This window comes from Lactuca sativa, chromosome 1, assembly GCF_002870075.4.
Source record: "Lactuca sativa cultivar Salinas chromosome 1, Lsat_Salinas_v11, whole genome shotgun sequence".
Lineage (NCBI taxonomy): Eukaryota > Viridiplantae > Streptophyta > Magnoliopsida > Asterales > Asteraceae > Lactuca > Lactuca sativa.
This window is the reverse complement of record NC_056623.2, coordinates 11,313,830-11,337,264: the sequence shown is the minus strand read 5'-3', so window position 1 is coordinate 11,337,264 and position 23,435 is coordinate 11,313,830. Positions and strand designations below refer to the sequence as shown.

Genomic DNA, 23,435 nt, shown 5'->3' with positions numbered 1-23,435 from the left:
GGTGTTGGACATCGAGGCCACAACGACACTTATTTATGTCTATTCCACATTTTATAAATCCATATATTTGCCCGCCCAGCAATTCTTATTGTTTTGAATTGATTCCCAACTTATATTTATTTGTAATATATGAAATTGTGTAGAATAACTAATACATTGTATGATGTTTTGCCAAGTATTTGCTTAGAGCTTTTGTTTTATAAATTCGTTTAATAAAAGTACCGGAAAATAATGAAGAAAAATTACGGAAATTTCAATAACAATAATAATAATAACTAGTGGAGAAACCCCGCTCCGCGGGGTTCGGTTAAGACCAGATTTTTATACTCTTGTTTATGTATGCAGTTTAGTGATGGTAAATGAAAAAACATTTACTTTAAGGATGCTCCTTTTTTATGAAAGAAGGTAATGTTGGAGGGAAAACAATAAAGAAAAAAAAAAGCAGGCAAACTAAAAGAAAGCAAGTGATCACATCAAGAAAATAGTTCATTCCCATATACAAACAAACTCACCAAAATTACATTTACAATCTATCCATAAATCGTACCACCCAACATAGCCTACCATACAACTTTTTTTTTCTTCTTACAGTTGCACTACACCGTTCACAAAGGAAACAACAAAAATTTTGGTATCTACAGTAGCACTTGGGCATTTAGTTTTTTCGCTGATCAACACCAATACATATGTAATGTAAACATAAATATTATAAACATTTTATTTAGAAAAAACATTTTTATTAAATTCTTAACTGCTGGCCTTTTTGAAATCGTCTAATTTATATTTTTCCTTTTTATGATTTTCAATAATATATTCATGCTAGTGTGATTTTTTGACATAACAAAAGATTTAATATAAATTATTTCTAACAAAAATTGAAATTACATGAGTATTTTAACTAATCACTATAATAGTTTTTAAAATTTAATCAATCAGAATTTGATATCATGAATAAGTAATTCGTTACTCAATATCAAAATTTAAGATTTAGAAAGGACACCTTTATTTGTTTTAGTAAAACAAATGGAAGTGAATAATACATACAGATTTTTACTGTCACTATGACCATTTGAATAATGAAGATACCCTATTGATAGGAATGGAAAAAAAGTGTCACAGTATGATGGTTTATATCAAAATAAATGGGGCAGGAATAACCGACTAAAATTAACATACTCAAAATTAATACTTCTTTTAAAATAGTAAACTTAGAAAAGATATTTATTATGATAGTATGACAGTTTATATCATGTCGAAGTCACTACAATCAGGGTTAAAAGATTACCTCAACTATCTCTGTAACATTAAGCTGGAGCATAGAGTTGCATCCAATAAAATCATGATTCTTTCCCGAAATTGTCAATCATACACATATCAACATACCTGCAATGAGCATACATTACGAAGCGTAAAATATACAAATGAACTACTTTCAATAATAGAATCGATAAAAATTATGAAGAAGAAACCTCATATAAGTTACAAAAATCCATACTTTGTAATAACTAAATGACACGACATACCCCAAATTAGGAACCTGGTGCACCCTTGGCTTGAACCCATATTGCATGGGTGAGTCATAGGCAGAGGTCCACATGTGTACTTTTATGGCGGCAGCGGGAGAGCTGTTGGCTTAATGAGGCTTCACTACAATTGGTCTTACACTTGGTCAATTTTCTGCAGTGCTATAACTGACTGAATAAGTATGCATTCGAACTATGAGAGTGTTACAGTTTGTGTGACATCTATTAACGAATTTCTAGAAAAAAAATGAGTAAACTCTTGAATGAAAACTACTTTATTTCAACATTTTTACAAAAAGATTTTGAAAGTTTTAAAAAAAAATTCTTACAGAATTGGAAAATAGTAAAACCCTGTCAATATAAAATACCAAACGAAATTAGTAGACTAACTTACTGGGTTGTGAAAACCTGTTTCACAGTTATTAAAAAAAAAAGGAGAGGAACCGATAAATGGTGATATGTAAATGATTTGGTCATTAAGAATGAATATTGTACCCCTTAAAGCCGTGTCATTTTCTGTTTATGCCATTTTTCCTCCATATGAACATGATTATTAACTATTATGTAATTCCCAAACTATGTGAAGGGTTGACCTTATAAAATGCTGACCATAGAAAGTTGTGCGGATCGTATGAATTCATTTTGTTTTCTGAATATTTCAGAGAGAAGGTCGCATATCAAATCGTGACTTCACGAAAAATATGCCAACACTAATTATAGCTACACATTACCTGGTGGAATAACAGAAAAGCAAATACAGCAAGAAGGAGGGCGAACCAGACATTATGCTCTCAAGTGTTCAACCTTAGCTTTTTAGTCGATTTATGTATGTTTAGTTGAATAGGATCCAAATCCACCTGCAGATAGTTTGAAATAAGTTTTGGAAAGGGGATTTGCTTGCTATTAAAGAGGGTAGAGTGAGGGTATTCTCTTGCCTGGTCACGAATACAAAACAGGTCCAGTAGAGTTGGCAGATTTTCATAGAAGCAAGCAGTATTGAGGGTATCGGGTTTGCACCTGGATGCGTGGACGCAAAAATTTAAATTAGGAATCAGAAGTCATTACCAATCAATATGCAATTTTATGTTTAAAATCGGATTCAACAATCAATCATGGGTCAATTGTAAAGAAACAAACTTTGAGAAACAATCTAATCTAATATACGTGATTAAAACTCTGATAAGGAACTGACATAAGTCGGAGTCAGTGTTGAAGGGAGCATTGATTATCAACGGCAAGCAATGCACAAATCTTACCCGGTTACCCTTGATCAGAAATTTTGATTTGAGGAAGCGAATTCAAACGATTATAAACAAATTTTGTAAATAAAAATTAAGAGCGTGAAGGGTAAAAATGACTTTCGACATGTGGATCGCCATGAACGAATTCCTGGAAACCAAATCTTTATCCAAGATGATAAAAGTTCGGTCCACAGAAAAAGTAGGGCTACAGTTATGACGATGGAATTGAGAAAAAAAGAGAATGGGGAAAGCGGAAGTACCGAGGGGGTCTGGAGTCCATGTAAGCTGCATCTGATACTCTTGTTCGAGAGTCAACGGCTCCGGCCCGGTCGCTTGGAGCAGAGCAGGAATCAATCGAGCAGTGTGATGCTACAGAAATCAACGTACCATATGGAGTCGGGCTCAGGTTGACGGTGATGTTCGTACTTCCTCGCTTGTACCTCCATCAAAACCCTAGAGGTTTCCAGGTTCAACCATCATCGATCAAAAGCAAATAGAAGTGACCCACTTCAATTTGTGAAGTTATTTTGCATCTAGGGCGACGAAATCGGACCCCAAAACGAAGGAATGGATAAAAATTAAGAGAAACAACAGAAGCGGTGATGATATGTTGAAATAAAGTGTGGCGGTGGGGATGAGAATTGCAGAAGGGAATTGTAGAAGAAGAGAATTAAAGGAGAGAGAGAAAGCCGGGTAACCGGACGGTTGCGTGAAGCAGAAGAACCATCGACCTGGTGAAGATGATGGAAGTCGTTGTCGATCCATTCATCGCCGACCTGCGGACATCTTCTCCCACTTACCGATATTGAGCGGAATCGGTGGAGGCGTCTTCTTCTCCCACTTACGGTAATCGGTGGAAGAGACGTAAATGGAGACAGTGGGTGGGGGAGCAGAGGGTACAATAGACGGTGTTGATATGAGGCGGTGGAGAAAGATTAAAAAACAGACATGGAAACCTGATTGGAGGATAAAACGGTGAATGAAAATCAAAATAACACGTGTGGACAAACTTGATATAAACGGCATAAACTGCCCACAAAAGCAAGGAAGCCAAAAAATGAGGTATTCGGAAAAATTATGGACCAAATCGGCCAAAACCCTTGCTACTTTACTGTAGCTAAGATAGAAAAATTTTAATATATATATATATATATATATATATATATATATATATATATATATATATATATATATATATATATATATATATATATATAAATAAATAAGCTTGGTAATCTGCTGAAAACTCTTGTTTATCTTCAAAGAAAATACTATTATTATGATGTATCACACACTTACACACACCAAGTCACACCCACACTCAACAAATAAATTTCATATATATATATATATATATATATATATATATATATATATATATATATATATATATATATATATATATATATATATATATATATATATATATATATATATATATATATATATATATATATATATATATATGTTAAATATGTGTTCAAGTACGTTTCTTTTTTGTAACCCACTCCAAACCTATGTGTGTACTTTGTAGTTTGTATCTCGATATTTATGTGCAAGAAGTAGCTACATACGATATAAATATTTGTTGTACTTTTGAATTAGCCATATGTTTCTTATTTAATCCACTTATGCGTTGTTTAAGAGTATATCATAAATGTTGAAACAGTTCGCTAAAGAGCATGGACGTATAGCCTCTACAAATTATAGTTAGAATTAATTACCTTTAGAAAATTAAAATTTAATTTCTGAACGATATATATCTTATATCATGATTGATTTGGAATACTTTTGAAATTAAAACACTTTTAATTTTTGGACCCATTGATGTTCTTAGACAAGTGTTTCAAGCACAACAAGAAAATGTTTTAGGTTGTATTTTTCATGTGACTTACCATTTTCTACCAAACATTAAACATATTTTTTTAATTTCCACATACAACACATGACTAGAATTAGAAATTGAGGACTTTATTTCTCTCACCATGCCAAAATATCTATATATTTAAATTCTTGGACACATATACGCTATATAAAGGTTGATGTCATATAATTTTTGAATTCACTACTTGAGAAGGCGGGTTGTAATCATTTTATGGCATCTTGTTGTAAAATATCATTGAAATCAACTTGTAATTTTGAGTAAAATGGAATGCGCTTTTGTTAAACCTAAATTTTTTTGCTATTTGTTCTATAAAGGTTAATACGCGTCAAAATTTACATGTCGTTTATTAAGGCAGCAAAAAAAGACAAAGGTCACATCCTAAAATACTTTGAAAGTTTGTCTTTCATTCAGCTTATCATATCATAAAAAGACAAGTCACAAGTCAGCTCGTACTTCTTTGATTTTTTTCTTCATTCAAAACATCTGAGAACTAAGAGACGTGTAGGGTAATAAACACCCAACGCTTAAATCAATCCTCATTGGGGATTGAAACGACTCGGTCTTGCACCACTTGGTGATAAAGAAAATCTTAACTTAAACAACTTTTATCATTAAATACTTTCAAACATAATACAACTGGAACTTCATCTAGTGACCTTGTCTAAATCAATCAAATCCTAATGATGCGTTGATGGGATGTCAAACCCACCAAGCAAATTACACCCTTTGTTTGCAAATAAAACGTAATATAATGGTAAAAAGGGGTATCGATCATCGGGGGAATGGTTTTATTCAATCACCAATGCAATCCAAAAGAACTAGTGTAATTAAACTAATTAACTACAATTAGACTAAAAAAAGGGGGGTGTTTGATTCCTTGAAAACTAAAAAAAACTTGAATAATTAAAAATCTTGCAATTAAGCAAGTTGATGAGATGCTCAAAGGTTGGGAATAATTGGTTAACTATGATAATTCAACACAATGAACATTTATGTGTTTATCATTAGGATCTAATACAAAGCTTATCCTTCATCCCAAATTGATTATAGCAATCATGAAGCATGAGATGCCAAGATTCCTCATAGGTAGTATGGAGGTTGGGGAAGCCCACAACACACCTTCTAAATTAAGATCAAGGGTCAATTGAAGCAATTGATCCCAAGAAATCAATTAGCCTTAAGAATGAAGGAATCCCCAATTCCTAGAGGATGTCAAATGCTTACACATCCATAAAGGAGTTATGATTCATAAGCTAGAGATGATTTCTACCATCATAAATCTTTTGTTCTAGATAAATTCAATGATCCAATGCAAAATCAAAGAAACAAATCAACAATTGCTCATTCAATTACTAAGCTCATGATCAAAGCATCAAATAAGCATAAGAATTGCAAACTAGAATCATAAACATGGAATAAATTGATAATCAACATAAATCCTTCAAAACCCACAAACATTCATTGGTTTTCAGCCAAAGTCAACCAAATAAGAGTATATGCCACTCATGGCAACAAAGTAACAAGAACAATAATCTAATTGCATAAATAAAGTACCTAAGATTTGGAAAGATGAAAAGAAATGGTTTCTAGCTCCCAAAATCGCCTCTTGCAGGTCTCCAATGGTGAAAAATCGTCAATGTAGCTGATAGATCTGATCCCCCATGGTTATGGTGTGCCACATGACAAAAATGCCCAAACTGGGCGGTTGCGCGAGTACCCGCATAGCTGAAATTCCACTCGTGCAAATGTTGCTTTGTTGCCATTGGTCCACCATTCCACTACTCAACCCTTCCACTACCAAAGATTCCTTTGGTCCCCCCTTCTCCATGTAATTTGAATCCACCAATCATCATTTAGCTACCAGATGGATGCTCCAAACCCAAAATTAGAAATTGATGATCCATCTTCACAAGCCCAAATAATCGAAGCCATCAACTTTAAAAGCCCAATTCTTCTTCTTTGATTCCACCAAGCCCAACAATGTCTCGGGAGCCCACTAAGCCATTTTTACTCTAATCCACAATCACAAAAAGCTCCAAAACCCTGCAAAATTTCTCACGCAACATAATAAGTCCCCGATACGATCCATGATAAAGAAATTAATTAAAATACAATGAAATACTAATAAAAAAACTAAAAATCTAAAATAAAATAATAAAAAGAAAGAAATAAAATAAGCTATCAAATCACGCCGAGCTTAAACCTAACTTGTCCCCAAGTTAGAACAAGACTAAAATGAGCTCGGGATGAGCTAATTAGTCCTTCAAAGGACCCTACGTATCTTCAAAATGTTCCCCGCTTTAGAACCATAAACCACATTCTTAACCACTTGATGGGCGAATAGATCACGGTTGGATGCGGTCGCGGTGTGCAAGACAAAGGAAACAGAGATGCACCCAGTGGGGGCACTTTAAATCACCAATGTAGACCATAGTGCATGAAGGAAAGGCGCCTCTTCACACACTATGATTCCTACATTTTTCAAGCTAACGTGTATAGTACGAAATAGGGTTTTGCAGCACAGCCTCTGGGCAAACATCTGGTTTTAGAGGCTTCTTCCTTGTACTATCCTTTACAGTCTACCGTCTCATCGTCGGGGCCTTTTCTCACCAAAAATCAAAAATAAAATAAAATAATAAAAATTCTACTTAACCTAAATCTAAACCTAACAACCTAAATCTTCAATCTTGAACTTCTGTTATTTGGATTTCAGCTTCTTTGTTGCTTGATATTCGGTTTTCTTGAATCTTCAATTTTTTTTTGAAAGAAAGTCTTGAACTTGGATTGTTCTTCTTATTTTTTTGTGTTGCTCTTTTTCTTCATTTTTCTTCTTTGTTTTTGTTGCTTTTCTTGAAACATCTTTTATAGGCTCTATTGTCTTCACTTTTTCAAATTTCTTCAATTTTTTTTTTTGTGTTTTCTTCTTGGAAGGTCTAAGGAATTTCACCATATAAGATAGGATGGAGGCTAACATGAACACCTAATGATCATTGACAATGCGCCAAGATCAACTAAAAAGGGGTGGGATATGACTCAAAAATGGGTGTTATCGAAAAAACTTGGTCCCAAAAGATGTGAATTGGTGGACCCACTTCAAAGTTCATCAAGCACCTCAATGCAAGGTGTGATAAACAAAATCTATCTATCTATCTACTCGGACATAACTCAGGAGTACTAAGGGGTACTCCCTGCAAAACCAAGATGCGAGTCTTCAATATCTTCAATGTCTTCAAGATACCTTACCTGGCTAGTCTTTGCTCGCACACATTAGCATGACCAACCACATCCCTCCGCACCTAGACTCAATCAAGCTACCTGCATCTGACCCCCACACAAGCGGTCTTAAAGTGGTCTGTGAGGCTCAAAACGTGTCCCATTCATCAAATACAAGGAATTCCATATCAAGGTCCGGGACCAATCTATGATTCAATACTTATGACTCGGCGTTATGGTACCTGTAGGGATGACAAGACAAGAGAAAACAAAAATTCATGAACTTAAACTAGAATGCATCTAAAAAGTATGAAAATTAGAAAAGAAAGAAAGAAAATATGAAATTTTTTTGAAATTTTTATGCAATTTATGAATGGACTAAATGACTTACTCTAAATGCAACAATATACAACCTAAATGCAATAAAAACAAAAGATAAGAAATACCTCAACCCAAGCTTAAAATGAAGCATTGTCCTCAATGCTTAGGATGAGAGTAAGGAAGGATCGTACCGGGATCAAGGTGGAGGAGGCCCACGAGGATGGTACGGAAGCGACACACGGGTCGCTTAATGATGCTTGGATGGAGTTATTGGCCGCCTAAATACACATGGATGAAAGCTTGGTCGCGAAAAGGACACATAAGAAATGGCTTGAAATTTTCTTATGAAATGACATATTTACGCAGGTACCCTCGCAAACTTTGTGCGGGTGGGGGGCAGCCGTGCACACATCAGAATACATCCCATGTTGGGGTAATTTTTGAGCTCGGATTTGCGCGACTAGGGTTGGGTCGCGCAAGGGTTGCACGGGTGGCAATCGGTCGCGCAAACATGTACGCGGGTGAGGAACCGGCCGCGCGCATACATCAGAATGCATCCCATGTGGGGGTAATTTGGAACTCAGAATCTGCGCGGCTGGGGGTCGGTCACGAAACGGCTGCGCGGGCACCTGCGCAAATTTCAAATTTTTAGCATTCTTCAAGCTTCACCAAGATCATTGCTAGACTTCAATATGCTTATTTTTATATCAACTTCAAGCTTAGAATCACCCAAAACATCAAGCGGAGATTATTTATTCACAATGCATTTATTTAACGTCTTTGCCAACACATAGTCCCGCTTCCGTCAATCTTCGTAATTCAGGTTTTCCAATGTTATGTTGTCAAATTCTCTCGTGTCAAAGACTTCATAAAAAGGTTTCAAGCGGTGCCCATTCACTTTGAATATTTGATTCGTGTCCAAACTCTTAATTTCAACCGCACCATGATCAAACACTTTTATAACAATAAAAGGTCTGTGCCATCGAGATCGCAACTTTCCCGGGAATAGCTTTAAGCGTGAATGATAAAGAAGAACTTTTTGGCCCGAAATAAAATGCTTTTGAGTGATGTGCTTGTCATGAAACACTTTTTTCTTGTCTTTGTAGATTCTTGCATATGCATAAGACTCATTCCTCAACTCCTCGATTTCTTGAAGTTGCATTTTTCTGTGCTTTCCACTTTCTTCAAGATTGAAGTTGCACTTTTTAACCGCCCAATATGCCTTGTGTTCCAATTCCACCGGTAAATGACAAGACTTTCCATAGACGAGGCGGAATGGAGACATACCAATTGGAGTTTTGTAGGAAGTCCGATACGCCCGCAATGCATCTTCTAACTTCAAACTCCAATCTTTTCGTGTAGTGTTGACCGTCTTCTCAAGAATTTGTTTGACTTCTTGATTTGACACTTCAGCTTGGCCATTTGTTTGTGGATGATAAGTGGTCGATATCCAGTGTGTGACACTATATCTCTTTGTCATGGCTTCCATCATTTTATTGCAAAAATGAGTGCTCTTATCACTCACCAAAGCTCTTGGTACACCATATCTTGCGGAAATGTTGGATTTCAAGAAGTCAATTATTATTTTAGAATCATCATGCCTTGTAGCTTTTGCTTCAACCCACTTTGATACGTAATCAACCGCCAGGAGTATATAAGTGTATCCGAAAGAGACGGGTAATGGGCCCATGAAATCGATTCCTCATACATCAAAAGATCTCACAAACTAGGATGGGGTTTTGGGTCATTTCATTCTTCATGGATATGGTTCCCGTTCGTTGACATCTAGCACAACTCTTGCAAAATAGATATGTATCTCTTGACATTGTCGGCCAATAGAGTCCGCATTCGAGCACTTTTCGCATGGTTTTGTTTTGACCAAAATGTCCGCCGCATGCATACTCATGGCAAAACTTAAAAATTGACTCAACCTCATTTTGATGAACACACCTCCGTATGAGTTGATCAGGACAATGTTTCCAAAGATAAGGGTCATCCCACATGTAGTATTTGAAGTCACTCTTCAACATGGCCTTTTGGTACTTGGTAAATGCATGGGGAATTTCTTTAGTGACCAAGTATTTCACAGTATCCGCATACCATGGAATAGTGTTTGAAATGTAGAAGAGATGTTAATCCGGGAATTCATCAAGAATGGAAGAGGAAGAAGCACCGATGTTCAACCGGCTTAGATGATCCGCAACTAATTTTTCAGCACCATTTGTGTCCTTTATCTCAAGATCGAATTCTTGTAAGAGAAGAACCCACCAAATCAATCGTGGCTTGGCATCTTTCTTGGTCATCAGATATTTCAAGGCGGCACGATCGGAGTACACAATTACTTTTGTCCCGAGAAGGTATTGCCGAAATTTCTCAAATGCGAAGACAATAGCTAGAAGTTCTTTTTCAGTGGTGGAATAGTTGGCTTGAGCATTATCCAAGGTTTTGGAAGCATAGTAGATGACATGTGATGCTTTGCCCTCCTTTTGACCTAAGACCCCTCCAATGGCGAAATTGCTCGCATCGCACATGATTTCAAATGGAAGCTCCCAATTTGGAGGTTGGATTATAAGGGAGGAGGTGAGCAACATTGAAGTCAAAGTCAACATCCTTTTGGAGAAGGAGGCACATCGGTCGCGTGATCTTCGAGAAATCTTTGATAAATCTTCCACCACCGGTAAATGACAAGACTTTCCATAGACGAGGCGGAATGCAGACATACCAATTGGAGTTTTGTAGGCGGTCCGATACGCCCACAATGCATCTTCTAACTTCAAGCTCCAATCTTTTCGTGTAGTGTTGACCGTCTTCTCAAGAATTTGTTTGACTTCTTGATTTGACACTTCAGCTTGGCCATTTGTTTGTGGATGATAAGTGGTCGATATCCGGTGTGTGACACTATATCTCTTTTTCATGGCTTCCATCATTTTATTGCAAAAATGAGTGCTCTTATCACTCACCAAAGCTCTTGGTACACCATATCTTGCGGAAATGTTGGATTTCAAGAAGTCAATTACCATTTTAGAATCATCATGCCTTGTAGCTTTTGCTTCAACCCACTTTGATACGTAATCAACCGCCAGGAGTATATAAGTGTATCCGAAAGAGACGGGGAATGGGCCCATGAAATCGATTCCCCATACATCAAAGATCTCACAAACTAGGATGGGGTTTTGGGTCATTTCATTCTTCATGGATTTGGTTCCCGTTCTTTGACATCTAGCACAACTCTTGCAAAATAGATAGGTATCTCTTGACATTGTCGGCCAATAGAGTCCAGCATTCGAGCACTTTTCGCATGGTTTTGTTTTGACCAAAATGTCCGCCGCATGCATACTCATGGCAAAACTTCAAAATTGACTCAACCTCATTTTGATGAACACACCTCCGTATGAGTTTATCAGGACAATGTTTCCAAAGATAAGGGTCATCCCACACGTAGTATTTGGAGTCACTCTTCAACGTGGCCTTTTGGTACTTGGTAAATGCATGAGGAATTTTTTTAGTGACCAAGTAGTTCACAATATCCGCATACCATGGAATAGTGTTTGAAATTTAGAAGAGATTTTCATCCGGGAATTCATCAAGAATGGAAGAGGAAGAAGCACCAATGTTCAACCGGCTTAGATGATCCGCAACTAATTTTTCGGCACCATTTGTGTCCTTTATTTCAAGATCGAATTCTTGTAAGAGAAGAATCCACTGAATCAACTGTGGCTTGGCATCGTTCTTGGTCATCAGATATTTCAAGGCGGCATGATCGGAGTACACAATTACTTTTGTCCCGAGAAGGTATTGCTGGAATTTCTCAAATGCAAAAACAATAGCTAGAAGTTCTTTTTCAGTGGTGGAATAGTTGGCTTGAGCATTATCCAAGGTTTTGGAAGCATAGCAGATGACATGTGATGCTTTGCCCTCCTTTTGACCTAAGACCCCTCCAATGGCGAAATTGCTCGCATCGCACATGATTTCAAATGGAAGCTCCCAATTTGGAGGTTGGATTATAGGGGAGGAGGTGAGCAAGTCTTTTAGTTTGTCAAAGGCTTCTTGGCATGCAACATTGAAGTCAAAGTCAACATCCTTTTGGAGAAGGAGGCACATCGGTCACGTGATCTTCGAGAAATCTTTGATAAATCTTCCACCACCGGTAAATGACAAGACTTTCCATAGACGAGGCGGAATGGAGACATACCAATTGGAGTTTTGTAGGTGGTCCGATACGCCCACAATGCATCTTCTAACTTCAAGCTCCAATCTTTTCGTGTAGTGTTGACCGTCTTCTCAAGAATTTGTTTGACTTCTTGATTTGACACTTCAGCTTGGCCATTTGTTTGTGGATGATAAGTGGTCGATATCCGGTGTGTGACACTATATCTCTTTGTCATGGCTTCCATCATTTTATTGCAAAAATGAGTGCTCTTATCACTCACCAAAGCTCTTGGTACACCATATCTTGCGGAAATGTTGGATTTCAAGAAGTCAATTACCATTTTAGAATCATCATGCCTTGTAGCTTTTGCTTCAACCCACTTTGATACGTAATCAACCGCCAGGAGTATATAAGTGTATCCGAAAGAGACGGGGAATGGGCCCATGAAATCGATTCCCCATACATCAAAGATCTCACAAACTAGGATGGGGTTTTGGGTCATTTCATTCTTCATGGATTTGGTTCCCGTTCTTTGACATCTAGCACAACTCTTGCAAAATAGATAGGTATCTCTTGACATTGTCGGCCAATAGAGTCCAGCATTCGAGCACTTTTCGCATGGTTTTGTTTTGACCAAAATGTCCGCCGCATGCATACTCATGGCAAAACTTCAAAATTGACTCAACCTCATTTTGATGAACACGCCTCCGCATGAGTTGATCCGGACAATGTTTCCAAAGATAAGGGTCATCCCACACGTAGTGTTTGGAGTCACTCTTCAACGTGGCCTTTTGGTACTTGGTAAATGCATGAGGATTTTTTTTAGTGACCAAGTAGTTCACAATATCCGCATACCATGGAATAGTGTTTGAAATTTAGAAGAGATTTTCATCCGGGAATTCATCAAGAATGGAAGAGGAAGAAGCACCAATGTTCAACCGGCTTAGATGATCCGCAACTAATTTTTCGGCACCATTTGTGTCCTTTATTTCAAGATCGAATTCTTGTAAGAGAAGAATCCACTGAATCAACTGTGGCTTGGCATCGTTCTTGGTCATCAGATATTTCAAGGCGGCATGATCGGAGTACACAATTACTTTTGTCCCGAGAAGGTATTGCTGGAATTTCTCAAATGCAAAAACAATAGCTAGAAGTTCTTTTTCAGTGGTGGAATAGTTGGCTTGAGCATTATCCAAGGTTTTGGAAGCATAGTAGATGACATGTGATGCTTTGCCCTCCTTTTGACCTAAGACCCCTCCAATGGCGAAATTGCTCGCATCGCACATGATTTCAAATGGAAGCTCCCAATTTGGAGGTTGGATTATAAGGGAGGAGGTGAGCAACATTGAAGTCAAAGTCAACATCCTTTTGGAGAAGGAGGCACATCGGTCGCGTGATCTTCGAGAAATCTTTGATAAATCTTCCACCACCGGTAAATGACAAGACTTTCCATAGACGAGGCGGAATGCAGACATACCAATTGGAGTTTTGTAGGCGGTCCGATACGCCCACAATGCATCTTCTAACTTCAAGCTCCAATCTTTTCGTGTAGTGTTGACCGTCTTCTCAAGAATTTGTTTGACTTCTTGATTTGACACTTCAGCTTGGCCATTTGTTTGTGGATGATAAGTGGTCGATATCCGGTGTGTGACACTATATCTCTTTGTCATGGCTTCCATCATTTTATTGCAAAAATGAGTGCTCTTATCACTCACCAAAGCTCTTGGTACACCATATCTTGCGGAAATGTTGGATTTCAAGAAGTCAATTACCGTTTTAGAATCATCATGCCTTGTAGCTTTTGCTTCAACACACTTTGATACGTAATCAACCGCCAGGAGTATATAAGTGTATCCGAAAGAGACGGGGAATGGGCCCATGAAATCGATTCCCCATACATCAAAGATCTCACAAACTAGGATGGGGTTTTGGGTCATTTCATTCTTCATGGATTTGGTTCCCGTTCTTTGATATCTAGAACAACTCTTGCAAAATAGATAGGTATCTCTTGACATTGTCGGCCAATAGAGTCCGCATTCGAGCACTTTTCGCATGGTTTTGTTTTGACAAAAATGTCCGCCGCATGCATACTCATGGCAAAACTTCAAAATTGACTCAACCTCATTTTGATGAACACACCTCCGTATGAGTTTATCAGGACAATGTTTCCAAAGATAAGGGTCATCCCACACGTAGTATTTGGAGTCACTCTTCAACGTGGCCTTTTGGTACTTGGTAAATGCATGAGGAATTTTTTTAGTGACCAAGTAGTTCACAATATCCGCATACCATGGAATAGTGTTTGAAATTTAGAAGAGATTTTCATCCGGGAATTCATCAAGAATGGAAGAGGAAGAAGCACCAATGTTCAACCGGCTTAGATGATCCGCAACTAATTTTTCGGCACCATTTGTGTCCTTTATTTCAAGATCGAATTCTTGTAAGAGAAGAATCCACTGAATCAACTGTGGCTTGGCATCGTTCTTGGTCATCAGATATTTCAAGGCGGCATGATTGGAGTACACAATTACTTTTGTCCCGAGAAGGTATTGCTGGAATTTCTCAAATGCAAAAACAATAGCTAGAAGTTCTTTTTCAGTGGTGGAATAGTTGGCTTGAGCATTATCCAAGGTTTTGGAAGCATAGCAGATGACATGTGATGCTTTGCTCTCCTTTTGACCTAAGACCCCTCCAATGGCGAAATTGCTCGCATCGCACATGATTTCAAATGGAAGCTCCCAATTTGGAGGTTGGATTATAGGGGAGGAGGTGAGCAAGTCTTTTAGTTTGTCAAAGGCTTCTTGGCATGCAACATTGAAGTCAAAGTCAACATCCTTTTGGAGAAGGAGGCACATCGGTCACGTGATCTTCGAGAAATCTTTGATAAATCTTCCACCACCGGTAAATGACAAGACTTTCCATAGACGATGCGGAATGGAGACATACCAATTGGAGTTTTGTAGGTGGTCCGATACGCCCACAATGCATCTTCTAACTTCAAGCTCCAATCTTTTCGTGTAGTGTTGACCGTCTTCTCAAGAATTTGTTTGACTTCTTGATTTGACACTTCAGCTTGGCTATTTGTTTGTGGATGATAAGTGGTCGATATCCGGTGTGTGACACTATATCTCTTTGTCATGGCTTCCATCATTTTATTGCAAAAATGAGTGCTCTTATCACTCACCAAAGCTCTTGGTACACCATATCTTGCGGAAATGTTGGATTTCAAGAAGTCAATTACCATTTTAGAATCATCATGCCTTGTAGCTTTTGCTTCAACCCACTTTGATACGTAATCAACCGCCAGGAGTATATAAGTGTATCCGAAAGAGACGGGGAATGGGCCCATGAAATCGATTCCCCATACATCAAAGATCTCACAAACTAGGATGGGGTTTTGGGTCATTTCATTCTTCATGGATTTGGTTCCCGTTCTTTGACATCTAGCACAACTCTTGCAAAATAGATAGGTATCTCTTGACATTGTCGGCCAATAGAGTCCAGCATTCGAGCACTTTTCGCATGGTTTTGTTTTGACCAAAATGTCCGCCGCATGCATACTCATGGCAAAACTTCAAAATTGACTCAACCTCATTTTGATGAACACGCCTCCGCATGAGTTGATCCGGACAATGTTTCCAAAGATAAGGGTCATCCCACACGTAGTGTTTGGAGTCACTCTTCAACGTGGCCTTTTGGTACTTGGTAAATGCATGAGGAATTTTTTTAGTGACCAAGTAGTTCACAATATCCGCATACCATGGAATAGTGTTTGAAATTTAGAAGAGATTTTCATCCGGGAATTCATCAAGAATGGAAGAGGAAGAAGCACCAATGTTCAACCGGCTTAGATGATCCGCAACTAATTTTTCGGCACCATTTGTGTCCTTTATTTCAAGATCGAATTCTTGTAAGAGAAGAATCCACTGAATCAACTGTGGCTTGGCATCGTTCTTGGTCATCAGATATTTCAAGGCGGCATGATCGGAGTACACAATTACTTTTGTCCCGAGAAGGTATTGCTGGAATTTCTCAAATGCAAAAACAATAGCTAGAAGTTCTTTTTCAGTGGTGGAATAGTTGGCTTGAGCATTATCCAAGGTTTTGGAAGCATAGGAGATGACATGTGATGCTTTGCCCTCCTTTTGACCTAAGACCCCTCCAATGGCGAAATTGCTCGCATCGCACATGATTTCAAATGGAAGCTCCCAATTTGGAGGTTGGATTATAGGGGAGGAGGTGAGCAAGTCTTTTAGTTTGTCAAAGGCTTCTTGGCATGCAACATTGAAGTCAAAGTCAACATCCTTTTGGAGAAGGAGGCACATCGGTCACGTGATCTTCGAGAAATCTTTGATAAATCATCCACCACCGGTAAATGACAAGACTTTCCATAGACGAGGCAGAATGGAGACATACCAATTGGAGTTTTGTAGGTGGTCCGATACGCCCACAATGCATCTTCTAACTTCAAGCTCCAATCTTTTCGTGTAGTGTTGACCGTCTTCTCAAGAATTTGTTTGACTTCTTGATTTGACACTTCAGCTTGGTCATTTGTTTGTGGATGATAAGTGGTCGATATCCGGTGTGTGACACTATATCTCTTTGTCATGGCTTCCATCATTTTATTGCAAAAACGAGTGCTCTTATCACTCACCAAAGCTCTTGGTACACCATATCTTGTGGAAATGTTGGATTTCAAGAAGTCAATTATTATTTTAGAATCATCATGCCTTGTAGCTTTTGCTTCAACCCACTTTAATACGTAATCAACCGCCAGGAGTATATAAGTGTATCCGAAAGAGACGGGGAATGGGCCCATGAAATCGATTCCCCATACATAAAAGATCTCACAAACTAGGATGGGGTTTTGGGTCATTTCATTCTTCATGGATCTGGTTCCCGTTCTTTGACATCTAGCACAACTCTTGCACAATAGATAGGTATCTCTTGACATTGTCGGCCAATAGAGTCCGCATTCGAGCACTTTTCACATGGTTTTGTTTTGACCAAAATGTCCGCCGCATGCATACTCATGGCAAAACTTCAAAATTGACTCAACCTCATTTTGATGAACACACCTCCGTATGAGTTGATCCGGACAATGTTTCCAAAGATAAGGGTCATCCCACACGTAGTATTTGGAGTCACTCTTCAACGTGGCCTTTTGGTACTTGGTAAATGCATGAGGAATTTCTTTAGTGACCAAGTAGTTCACAATATCTGCATACCATGGAATAGTGTTTGAAATGTAGAAGAGATGTTCATCCGGGAATTCATCAAGAATGGAAGAGGAAGAAGCACCAATGTTCAACCGGCTTAGATGATCCGCAACTAATTTTTCGGCTCCACTTTTGTCCTTTATCTCAAGATCGAATTCTTGTAAGAGAAGAATCCACCGAATCAACCGTGGCTTGGCATCTTTCTTGGTCATCAGATATTTCAAGGCGGCATGATCGGAGTACACAATTACTTTTGTCCCGAGAAGGTATTGTCGGAATTTCTCAAATGCGAAGACCATAGCTAGAAGTTGTTTTTTGGTGGTGGAATAGTTGGCTTGAGCATTATCCAAGGTTTTGGAAGCATAGTAGATGACATGTGATGCTTTGCCCTCATTTTGACCTAAGACCCCTCCAATGGCGAAATTGCTCGCATCGCACATGAGTTCAAATGGAAGCTCCCAATTTGGAGGTTAGATTATAGGGGAGGAGGTGAGCAAGTCTTTTAGTTTGTCAAAGGCTTCTTGGCATGCAACATTGAAATCAAAGTCAAAATCCTTTTGGAGAAGGAGGCACATCGGTCGCGTGATCTTTGAGAAATCTTTGATAAATCTTCTATAGAATCCCGCATGGCCCCAGAAAGATCGCACTTCTCTAACACATGTTGGGTAAGGAAGGGTTTGGATGACATCAATTTTGGCTTTATCAACTTCAATTCCCTTTTTGGAGACAATATGACCCAAGATGATGCCTTGATTGACCATAAAGTGACACTTCTCAAAGTTTAACACTAACTTTTTCTCAATGCACCTTTTCAAAATCTTCTTAAGATTATCCAAGCATTCGTCAAACGAATTTCCATACACCGTGAAGTCGTCCATAAATAACTCAATTATACTCTCTACATACTCGGAAAAGATGCTCACCATGCATCTTTGGAATGTAGCGAGGGCATTGCATAATCCAAATGGCATCCGCTTGTAGGCAAACGTACCAAAGGGCCTTGTGAAGGTCGTCTTGTCTTGATGTTCGGGTGCAATGGGTATTTGATGAAAACCCGAGTATCCATCGAGGCAACAATAATGCGATTTTCCCACCAATCTCTTGAGCATTTGGTCGATGAAAGGAAGAGGGAAATCATCTTTTCGTGTGCTTGAATTTAACTTTCTATAATCAATGCATACCCTCCATCCGTTTTGAACTCGAGTGGGTACCATTACGCCCTTGTTATTCTCTACAACTGTGATTCCCGTTTTCTTGGGAACCACTTGGACTGGACTAACCCATTTGGAGTCGGAAATCGGGTAAATCATGTCCGCATCAAGGAGTTTGATGATTTCTTTCTTAACAACTTCCATCATGGGAGGATTTAATCGTCGTTGAGCTTCTCTTCTAGGTTTACAATTGTCTTCCATGAGGATCTCGTGAGTGCAAATATTGTTGGAATAGTGTCTAAGGCTGCAACTATATTAGGCAAGTATTTGACCCGGTTGTACATGGTCCTTTTGGGTTGCCTTCACCATAGCAACTTGATAGGATGATTTATTAAGAGAGAGTAAATATTATTAATATATTATTAGAATAATATAAAGAATAATAATATTGTTATTTGATTAATATAACTCTTAGAATTAATTTTGTGACTTAAAGAGATTAATTAAATAAGAGGGTATAAACTGTAAATTGTTTGATAGTTAAACGTTAGACTGTAAATCCATATAGATATGGATTCGACGAATTCTAGAAGCTAGGATAGCTTCAAATCGTCCAAGGAGTTATCTAAGGAGTGGATTTGGATAGCCTTTAGAGAAGATTATCCAATTAGGGTTTAGGTTGTAACCCTTAAGGAGTCTACAAGTATAAATAGACCCTATGGCATAAGGAATTCAGTACTTCACCTAAAGTAAAGAAGCCCTAGCCGAATTCCTCCCCTCTCCTCTCTCCCAAATCATCCTCCTTGCTATTTGGTGTTTGTAAGCCATTAGAGGAGTGACAATTGTGACTCTAGAAGCTCCAAGACAACAAGATCAACAAGGAATTCAAAGGTATGATTCTAGATCTGTTTCAACATTGTTCTTATTCCTAAATAGTCATTAGAAGTCTAGGATTCAAAGCATGTTTAATTAGAAAGCCTAGATCCAAGCATTAGGGTTTTGCATGCGCACATAGGAAAGTTCTTATGGCTAAAACCCATCAGTGGTATCAGAGCCTAGCTTGGTTTTCATTAAATTGTTGCTTAATTGTCTGAAACTAAACTGCAAAATTCGATTTTTGTGTTTCTGAGTCATGGACTCGGCGAGTTCCATAGTGGACTCGGCGAGTCCCTTTGTGCACTCGGCGAGTCCAAGCGTCAGGAATGGCCAGATTCGGGATTTCTTCATGATTATCTTATGGAAACTTACCTTAATCATATTAGATCAACCCTAATCCGATTTTTTGATATATATGACTATAATCTTGATCTAATTAAAGATATGTATCAACTAATAAAATATTTAATTTCCTTATATGATAATTAATTAATTATTTTGATTAATTTGGTAATTATCTTAAAAGAAATCTTGAATAAATCAAATATAGATAATTAGGAAATTAATTGTTAATTGAAATTATTTGTTATTTGATCCTCCATGTTTTAAATGTTTAAAACTTGTCCTCAAGTTTTGAAATTTATATTTTGTGATTAAAAGTTTTAATTTAGACAACTTAAATTTCAAACCCTAGATTTTAAAAGGTTTAAAATACAACCCTATACTAATATAATATTACAAGAATAATATATATATATATATATATATATATATATATATATATATATATATATGTATAACTAAAATGCTAGTCTTACTGTTAGTAGGCCTCATTCACGAAGCCGATCTATAAGGTGGGTATAAGGTTGTGTCCTATAAAATGGCGCTTAATGGGTGTACACTCACACCCACCGCTTGCTTGATCGGTGGAGGGTCGTTAGCCGAACGGGTAGGATAGGGCAACCTCATCCTCTCATTAAAAGTATAATAAGTAATACAAAGTAACTACACATTTTTTTTAAAATTTCCCAATCTTAGTTACTTTAGGAAAAGTGAATTTATGCAATCCCATGAAATTACACTTTGCACCCTTGCTAAGAAGTTAGTGGAGCGTGTGTGGTTTACCGGCACACTAATTGGTTCTAAGCAAAGGTGGCAAATGGTGATTCATTGTTTATCATAGTTTGATGGAGCGTGTGTGGTTTACCGGCACATCGAATATGTGATCGTTACAATGAAGGCACCATGTGAATTTGCATGGTAATTCACACCCGCTTTGTGATCCTCGGTATCCCAGTCACAAACAAGAGGGGCATATCGAGATTTAAACATGCCATTGAATAGTTTCAATGAATCTCATCCGAACCTAGGAATTCTCAATATACTTAGGACTAATAGTTAAGTTATTGTGATGGAGAATTAGTGAATCGTCATTCACTTACCTTCAATTTATTTGCATGTTAGATTACAGCATCCCTTTTCTAATATGTAAATGTTATTGTTGGATCCTAGCCCTAATTTTTCTTATTGGGTGATAATTAGGGATTCTTATTGTAATCTATCTTTATCCTTTCTTCCTTTTGTAGATGTCGAATGCAACCAACGCTGCTGCTAGTTCTTTCAGGTTGATGAGCCTTTGCCAAAAGGTCACCTTCGATGGAACGAACTTTAGCGAATGGATAAGATACATTCGCACCATTGCTCGCTATGAGGATAAGGAGTATGTCCTTGATGAGAAGCTCGAAAAGATCAACCCTGAAATCGCTACTCCGGCTGAAATTACAGCTTTTGAAACTCATGAGCGAGATGCAACGAAGGTACATTGCATCATGATAGCCACCATGAACTCCGAATTCAAAAAGTCCTACGAGGACATGTACCCGTACGAGATGCATCAAGACTTATTGGAGAGATACCACCAGAATGCGAGACAAGAGCGTTATGAGATTTTCACTAACATGATTTCTGCTAAGATGGGTCATGGAGAATCTCTTACCGTGCACCTGCAAAAGATGCAAATGTCGACCGACTTCGCAAGTTAAATGTTGACTTTGGGGAAGACTTGGCGATCGACATGGTGCTTCACTCTTTGCCTCCGATGTACAATCAATTTAGGATGGCCTACCACATGAACAAAGAGGAGGTCACCCTAAGCAAACTCCAAGGTCTCTTGAGGGTTGCTGAGAGCAACTTTAAAGACAAGTCTGTTGCACCAACTCCCAATCCACCCGCTGCTCCTGTCTTGGCTATTGGTCAAGGAAAGGGAAAGAAGAGGGCTTCGTCTAAGAACCATCGCAAGGTTAAAGCCCGAGATGGTGCCTCTTCTAGTGGGACCAAAGTTGATCCCGCTAAGCCCTGCCCTAACCCGAAGGAGGCAGAGTGCCACCACTGCCACAAGATAGGACATTGGAAGAGAAGCTGCCCAGAGTACCTGCAAGCCATCAAGGAAGGAAAGATCAAGCCATCTTTCGTAGGTATATACACAATTAAATCTAATGATTCTAATCATGCTATTTCTTTAGTTCTTGATACCGGTTGTGGTTACCACATTTGTTCTAATGTGCAGGGACTAAGAAGAAGTAGGGATGTGGAGCAAGGAAGAATCAATCTAATCATGGGGAACAGAAGATCGTCGCCTGTGACCAAGATTGGAGTGTATTCTTTAGTGCTTAGGAATAATTTATGTTTAGATTTGAACAATTGTTGCTATTCGCCAGAAATGGCTAGAAACATCATTTCATTTCATGGTTTATATAGACAAGATTTTAGATTTTCTTTTAATAATGAGAATGGTTCTATTTTGGCTTATCTAAATGGTGTCTTTTACATTGAAGCTATACCATGTAATGGAATTTATGAAACTGTTATGATTGTTGATAACTTAGGAAATGATGTTTTGAACATAGATTCTTCCATTAGTATGGATAAAGCATCCTTGTGGCATTGTCGTCTTGGACATGTCAACAAGAAACACATAGCCCAACTCCAAAAGGATGGAGTGTTGGAGTCATTCGACCTTAGGGAAGATGACACGTGCGAGTCTTGTTTTCTTGGAAAGATGACTAAGTCACCCTTCACGAGTACGTGTGAAAGGGGTGAGGGTCTATTGGACCTAATACATACCGATGTATGTGGACCGTTTAGATCAACCACGAAGGATGGGAATCGTTTCTACGTGACCTTTACCGATGATTATAGTAGATATGGGTATATCTATCTAATCAAGCAAAAGTCAGTAACCTTTGAAAAGTTCAAAGAGTTCAAGAATGAAGTGGAGAATCAATTGGGCAGGGAAATCAAGATGCTTCGATCCGATCGAGGAGGAGAGTACCTAAGTCTTGAATTCCACGATTATCTCAAGGAGTGTGGAATAGTTTCGCAATTGACGCCTCCTAGGACACCGCAATTGAATGGTGTGGCAGAAAGGTGTAATCGAACCTTATTGGATATGGTTCGCTTTATGATGAGTCGTGCTTCACTACCTATCTCTTTTTAGGGGTATGCCTTAGAGACCGCCGCCCATATCCTTAACCGAGTCCCTACTAAGAAGGTTGCCAAAACACCTCATGAGATGTGTACAGGGAAAGCTCCCTCGTTGGCACATATCAAGGTTTGGGGTTGTGAGGCTTTCGTAAGACGAGATACTCACGACAAGCTCGAACCTCGAAGTGAGCGATGTATTTTCATCGGCTACCCGCAGACATCCTTTGGATATCTCTTCTATAGACCGAAGGACAATGTTGTCTTTGTTGCGAGGAGAGGAGTTTTCCGAGAGCGAGAACTCATAGGCCAAGGAGACAGTGCGAGGCAAATCGAACTTGAAGAGATTCAAGAGTCGATAGATGAAGGAACCTCT

At 38.3% G+C, this 23,435-nt stretch overlaps 1 long non-coding RNA gene across 1 annotated transcript; it reads right to left on the bottom strand.

Moving 5' to 3' along the window:
* Positions 1 to 1,173: 1,173 nt before the first annotated feature.
* Positions 1,174 to 2,377, bottom strand: LOC111904138 (uncharacterized). The gene is made up of 2 exons (XR_002854440.2): positions 1,524 to 2,377; positions 1,174 to 1,383 (listed from the first exon to the last, which is right to left on the bottom strand). It is a non-coding gene; the product is annotated as an uncharacterized LOC111904138 (long non-coding RNA).
* Positions 2,378 to 23,435: the final 21,058 nt, after the last annotated feature.